The 6,000-nt window shown below is 41.2% G+C and overlaps 1 long non-coding RNA gene across 1 annotated transcript in view; it reads left to right on the top strand.

Annotated features, from left to right (window-relative positions):
* The first annotated feature begins 4,679 nt into the window (after positions 1 to 4,679).
* LOC309531617 overlaps positions 4,680 to 6,000 on the top strand; it is a 77,259-nt gene continuing 75,938 nt past the window's right edge. The window contains exon 1 of the long non-coding RNA XR_014219355.1: positions 4,680 to 4,684. This is a non-coding gene — a long non-coding RNA (uncharacterized lncRNA). The remainder of the gene's footprint in view (positions 4,685 to 6,000) is intronic.

Below are 6,000 nucleotides of genomic sequence, written 5' to 3'. Positions count from 1 at the left end.
AAAGAAGCATTTCTGTGCATTTTGTCACAGTCCTCCATGCGCCAGTAGCAGTTTAGTCAGGCTGGCCATATGACCCCGAAAGCTGTCACTGACTCCCTCGGCCTGAAAAGCAAGAAGAGCGCTGCACCTCATAGTCGCATTTGACTGGACTTAACCATCCAGGGGTCCCTTACCTTACCTTACCTTATGGATTGACATATAAGCACTACCATTAGCTGCATGAGACCAAAGGTCTGCCTACGCTGAGATGAAAGCCAAGAGTTGAAGAGGCTAAAAAAAGAAAGAAAAGAGAGTTGGGATCCATTTGGATGAAGAGAACTGTCCAGGCTGCAAAAACAGTCACTCTCCAAGCCTGTATGTAAACAGCTCAGTTGGTGGAGCATGAGATTCTTAATCTCAGGGTTGTGGGTTCAAACCCTACCTCGGGCAAAAGATTCCTGCATTGCAGGAAGTTGGACAAGATGACCATCTTGGTCCCTTCCAACTCTACAATTTTGTGAAGATTTACAGGTGCAAAATGAAGGCTAACTCACAGAGCATGTGTCTGACCTGGTCCAGCATTGTGTTATCACACTGACCAGTCAGAAGGCCACAAGCAGGACATGAGTGGAATAGCTGTATCTCTCACTTGTGACACCCATCACCTGATATTCAGTGGTATACTGTTGAGTGTTCTGATTGTAAGCTTTCGAGAAGCACCTGGCCAGCTCCTGGTGGCACAGAACACTCCTTGTGTGGTGATGCAACATGATTGGTAAACCCCTGCACATCTGCATGAAGTCTGAAGAAGGGGGGGAACGCACACCATAAAACATAAAAATATGTACCATGGAATACAGTGGTGCCTCGCAAGACGAAAAGAATCCGTTCCGCGAGTCTCTTCGTCTTGCGGTTTTTTCGTCTTGCGAAGCAAGCCCATTAGCGGCTTAGCGGATTAGCGCTATTAGCGGCTTAGCGGACTTAGCGGATCAGCTGATAAGCAGCTTAGCGGATCAGCTGTTAAGCGGCTTGGGAAAAAGGGGGGGAGGGAAAAAAACCCGCAGGAACTTGCAAGACATTTTCGTCTTGCGAAGCAAGCCCATAGGAAATTTGTTTTGCGAAGCACCTCCAAAACGGAAAACCCTTTCGTCTAGCGGGTTTTCCATCTTGCGAGGCATTTGTCTTGCGGGGCACCACTGTAGTAAATGTCTGAAGAATTCTAGATGGTGACAGGCTCATATAATAATATTTTTAAATGACTGTCTAATATGGGGAAAAGTCTGACCATTCAAGAGGTTTGCTGCTGTGTTTAGGCAGGTGGCAATTAATATGGGGAATGGACTGCAAGCCCCGAAATGAAATCTCCTATTGCGATTATGTTTATAAAAGTGCAAGATAAGCACTTACCGGGAAAGAGAAATTATATGGTAGGACTGGCATATTGATGTAGATTACATCATTACCTAGAAATAAATGAAGCACGTGGCCGTCTTGAAGACGGCAATGTAGTGTAGCAAGGGGAAGCATTTCCCCACTGCATCTCAATTAGCCCACTGCTATATAATTTATTTCCAAGCAAGCTTCTCAGAAAGTAACATTACATTAAGGCTTCAGTTGCCATAGTGTTGATGGGAGAAAGTCCTAATTGGTGTGTGCGTGTGTTAAATCTCTCCCCCATTCTCAGCATCCCTGGGTAGGGCAGAAATTTAACAAAATAACTAAATAAAGCATGCTAACATCCAGCCATTGGTGACCTCTGACCAGCGATGTTGGCAAGCTTCAGAGGTGGGTTGGTGGAAAGAACCTCAGCAAGTGTTTCATGGTTTTGAATTCAGAATCCCTTTGGATTTTGGCTAAGTGTGCAGAAATGCTTGCGGCGTTCCAAGCTACTTCTGTTCCTCCCCTTTCCCTGAAATGAATGGGAGTAGGAATGATGATTTTAGGCCTTAATGATGCTCAAAGCCTTATGAACAGGGCATTTCCATGGCAAAGGCCCCTTTGTAAGGACCGAGAAGCCCTAGCCAAACATCTATCTTTCATTGGGAACTTTCTTTAGGCTCAGTCGTTTAGCTTCCCTTCTTCCACTCAAACTGCTGCAGAAAGGTAAGTTTCTGGGGAAAGGAAGGGGGCAAATGAGCAACTGGGAAAACTGGGAACAGTGGAGGGCTGGCTGGAAGGCATTTGGAGCAAGACAGGCCTTTCTGAAATATCAGTAAAGAGCTAGAGAAAACATTTCCCCACAAATTCTCAGTGCCGCAGGGCAAACTCAGAGGGAATGAACATATTATGAATCGAGATGGAGAAAGTTCATTGATTTGTATTTGGGACCTAGGGAATCTGCAGACTGGGGTGTTATCGCAGCAGTATGCAGCAGCAAGCATTTTGTAATGGATTTTGCGTGGATTTGTAATGGATTTATTATTATTATCATTTATTGAATTTCTATACCGCCCTTCATCTGAAGATCACAAGGCAATTTGCAAAATGAAAACACAAAAATGCATAACATAATTTGCACTGGCCTATCTTTCCCTCCCCCTGCTCACATATTACTGACTCCACACCGACCTCCTTGCCCTACTGTGCCAAGAACACAAATTTAATGAAATGCAAACTGCAACAGACAGACTGAGTTTGAGTGACGATAATGTGATCAAAAGACAAGCAGGTTCAGAACAACAAACTACACCTCTGCTTTTGAGTACTTATTTTTCTCTTCTTTCCTTGTTGTTCTGGATGGTTACTTTCAAGTCCCTTAATTGTGTTATATGTATCTGTTTCTGACAGAGTCTAACCAGCTAATTATCCAAACAACCTCAGGTTTCTTTGTTTGCTAATTGAGTCAATCACTTGAAATCCTTGGTATAAGATTGTTGCAAAGAAACAAAGATGTATAGGATGTTTGTGCATGACATATTCAAAGAAAATCCCCATTCTTTTGGAGTTTGGCCTAATATTCCACAGCTACTTGAAATCTAATTAATCATTCTGATTTTTGTAGAGGAGTCCATTGTTCCAGGTTGTTTTGAAAGTTAATTGAGAAAGGATCTGAAGCTTCTATGATATGTTTGTGTTTTAAATTAATTTATTTTTTTTAAAAAAACACAGGACTTTGTCTCACTTTTCCGCATTTGTACTTTATACATTTCACCCTTCTGGAAAAGCAAAAGCAAAAAAGCCCCAAATGACAACATGAATGATAAGCACCAAACATTCTGCCAGCTCTTGATTTTGGGAGGCTTTTTAATGCAGGAATATTTCATAGTGTTCTGAGCTGCAAAGCGCAGCTCACCAAACTCTCAAATGCGTGATTGGGGTAAGCAGATTTCTGACAACCATCTGCTTTGCCATTACTACTTCCTCCTAATCAGACCAGTGCAAATTAAAATACTGAGGTAAACAGAAGAGTTAAGAAGCTCATTGTGGAGCTGTTAAGTATGGAGTAACGTTTTCAGTGATACTTTGGTGGTAGTTCAGAGAATTGTAGCTGAGTTAGTTCCAAAGAATGACTGGTGCGGAAAGGTAAGGTGCTTAACTTATTTTATATTTTTCTGTTACCACTGGTGCTATTGTTATCTGCTGATATTGCAGGTAGTGTTATGAGAAGGTGCTATTGCTGGAAAAGCGTTGCACATATCTTGGTATAAATAACTAATATATAACTGCTGTATGCAATCAAAGCTTTAGTCTTAAACCAACCATGGATATTACTGCATCAGTGAAACAACAGCGAGAAATCACTCACTACAGATTTACTGTTGACATTTTCTGAACCATGCTTAAGATGCTAGACTAGAGTGACTGCATGCTAACTATGGTCTGCTTAAGTGGGGATATTGAACAGTGTCTGCAAACCCGGTTAGAGTCAACTGTGGTTTGCATCAGTGTAGATGTAATGCTGAACCATGGCTAAGAAAGTCAACAACAGAATTTATGCTAGAACAAGGAGAAGGGAATGAGCAAAGTCCTGGGTCTTGACCTTTTTACCATAGCTAAAAGTACCACTCCCCTCAAAGTTTATGCTTGTGCAAGTTACAAGAATTATACTGATTTTAAATCAGATTTGGCCATTAGCTTACTTTCTTTAGTTTTGCATGAAGGCATTTAGCAAGTGGAGCTCTACCCCATAATTTCATCACCATACCTGAAGCAGCTTCACTTGCAAGAAAAAAATGTCTGCAATCCTAGTTTAAAAACTGGTTGAAGTCTATAGCCCCAATTTTAAATTCCCAATTTACAGTTACCAAATCTCATTTTAATTTATCGTTTCCTGTGTTATATATGGGATACTACAACAATTTATTCAGCTGGGTTTGGGTTTTTTTGAGATAATTGATCAATTTTAAACTTAGTAAAAAAAAAATGAACATTTTGTCTTGAGTTGAGATTCCTGCATTGCAGTGCTTGGGCTAGATGACACTCTGGGTCCCTTCCAACTCTACAATTCTGTGATTCTATAATTCTGTGCTACTGAGATCATCCACATATTGGCCTAGTTCAGACATAATGCTCTGCCATGGTTTAGTCACTAAACTTTAGTGTTACCAAACTGAGGTGTGGCGAATGTTGGATTTACACGCTGCTTCTTAGCCTTTGCAATTCCTATGTGCGTGTGGGGAGGAGATTGAAAGCTTCCACTTTAAATTTTGAACAAACTGCAGTTTCTCATTATATCCAACCTCGGAAACCTGTGGTTTACGATGCGGTTAGTTATCAAAGCAGGATCTGAATGCAAGATTTGATCCTGGTTCATTTGAACAAGTCACATTTAAAATAAACCGTAGTTCCCCAAATTTTTTATATGAGAGGAGACTGTGACTTATTCAAAAGAGGAAGTAGATGCTATCCATTTTGTGCTCTCATGCACAAAGGAGGAGGAGAGCGGAGTGGGGAATGAATAAGCCTGAAACTAGCCATGGCTTGTTCTCGGAATGCCAAACCATGGTTTACCATTACAGTGGTACCTTGGGTTAAGTACTTAATTCATTCTGGAAGTCCGTTTTTAACCTAAAACTGTTCTTAACCTGAAGCAGCACTTTAGCTAATGGGGCCTCCTGCTGCTGCCGCGCAGCCGGAGCACGATTTCTGTTCTCATCCTGAAGCAAAATTCTTAACCTTCTCCTCCTGTGAAGAGGCTGCATCCTAATGTTTTAATGTTGTATCTTAATCTTTTAAATTGTATTTTAATCAACTTGTTTTTATTATTGGTAGTTAGCCGCCCTGAGCCCGGTCTTGGCTGGGGAGGGCGGGATATAAAAATTATTATTATTATTAACCTGAGGTACTATTTCTGGGTTAGCGGAGTCTGTAACCTAAAGCGTCCGTAACCTGAAGCGTATGTAACCCGAGGTACCACTGTATGTCTGGATCAAGCCATTATTTGCAGAAGCTAACCTTAAGGGTGTTTTCAATAGAAGAAAGATAAAGCTTGCCTGTTTCGTCAGTTAATGTTGGAGCATGTTGCTCAAATTTAGAGAATTACATGGGCTTTGACAGTGCTGCTTAGTTTATTCATTTAGACTGAGTATTTCCATCTGACATCATTTGTCCATCAGCCTGCACAGCTCAGTTACACACAGTTGCCATCCCAGAATGAGCGCAAGGGTCTCTTACCTGGGTTGCTCCTCATGCTGCTAGTTTTGTGCTCTAGCCCCAGATTCATTGTGCATGATGCTGCCAAATCAGATGTGCCCTCCTTATTATTAAATGAAGACCCTCATTTTGTAACATTCTGTGCATCTTTGGACTAACCGGCCAGAAGCAGCATGCAAAAGAGATGAACTGTCAAAGCAAACGGGCTCTTAAATGAACGGATATAGTTTTTATGAACCTGTGTCAATGAATAAAAACACAGCACAAGAGAGAAACAAAAAAAAAAAAAAATTTTAGGCAGTATCAGCAGAATGGCCTAAAAGGAGTGGGTTGTTTTTGTTTTTCCCCCCATTTCATCAAAGTTTTTAATGCCATGTCAGCAAATGTTGAGTCTTACAGAAGTTATGCCAAAAACTGCTACAGCATGAA

Source organism: Podarcis vaucheri, assembly GCF_965113315.1.
Source record: "Podarcis vaucheri genome assembly, chromosome: 4".
In the NCBI taxonomy this organism is placed as follows: Eukaryota; Metazoa; Chordata; class Lepidosauria; order Squamata; family Lacertidae; genus Podarcis; species Podarcis vaucheri.
This window is presented reverse-complemented; position numbering and strand designations above follow the sequence as displayed.